The following is a 992-nucleotide window of genomic DNA, read 5'->3' as shown; positions in this document are numbered from 1 at the left end:
GCTGTGAGTTCGGCGTCTGGAACCACTTGGGACCTAATCCTAACCCTAATCCTACACGAACCAGGACCCTCGACCGAAACCTAAGCCTGCCTCGACACCTAATCCTGCATTTGAGCCGCCTTCTGATATGTGCCCTCACTTCAGCCCTCGAAGGAGATCACGAGACCGGAGTCGCTTCGGCCCTGGCGACGTCCCTAGCCGAACCCTAACCCTACCTAAGGCTCTCTCCTCATGGGGACCCAATTCCAAGGTCGGACAGCATCACGCGCCTGGGGTCCAGAAGCGGTGCAGGCTGACTCGGCATGGAACTTGGAATCTCACCATGTCGTTTCCCAGGCGCGGCTGCAGCTCCAGAGAGGATTCCGGAGGCCTCCTCGACCAGGGGCTTATCGACGTGTGTGGCCTTGACAGCCAAAGAGGGACCCTGACTGGCACGGTCCCTTGTGCCCTCCACTCAGCCCTTCCGGGAGAGCACTACCCTGCTGTGGGTTCGGCGCCTGGAACGTCCTGGGACCTAACCCTAACCCTAACTCCACCGCGAACCGTTACCCTCCACCGAAACTTAAGCCTGCCTCGTTCCCTTATCCTGCATTTGAGCCGCCTTCTGATATGGGCCCTCACATCAGCCCTCGAAGGAGATCACGAGACCGGAGTCGCTTCGGCCCTGGCGTCGTCCCTAGCCGAACCCTAACCCTACCAAAGGCTCTCTCCTCATGGGGACCCAATTCCAAGGTCGGACAGCATTACAAGCCTGGGGTCCAGAAGCGGGGCAGGCTGACTTGCCAAGGAACCTGGAAGCTCACCATGTCATTTCTCAGGGCCGGTTGCAGCTCCCGAGAGGATTCCGGAGGCCTCCTCGACCAGGGGCTTATCGACGTGGGTGGCCTTGGCAGCCAAAGAGGGATCCTGACCGGCACCGTCCTTTTGCCCGCAACTAAGCCCTTCGGGAAGAACACTGCCCTGCTGTGAGTTCGGCGTCTGGAACCTCTTGG

Source organism: Prionailurus viverrinus, unplaced genomic scaffold (assembly GCF_022837055.1).
Source record: "Prionailurus viverrinus isolate Anna unplaced genomic scaffold, UM_Priviv_1.0 scaffold_72, whole genome shotgun sequence".
Taxonomy (NCBI): domain Eukaryota; kingdom Metazoa; phylum Chordata; class Mammalia; order Carnivora; family Felidae; genus Prionailurus; species Prionailurus viverrinus.
This window is presented reverse-complemented; position numbering follows the sequence as displayed.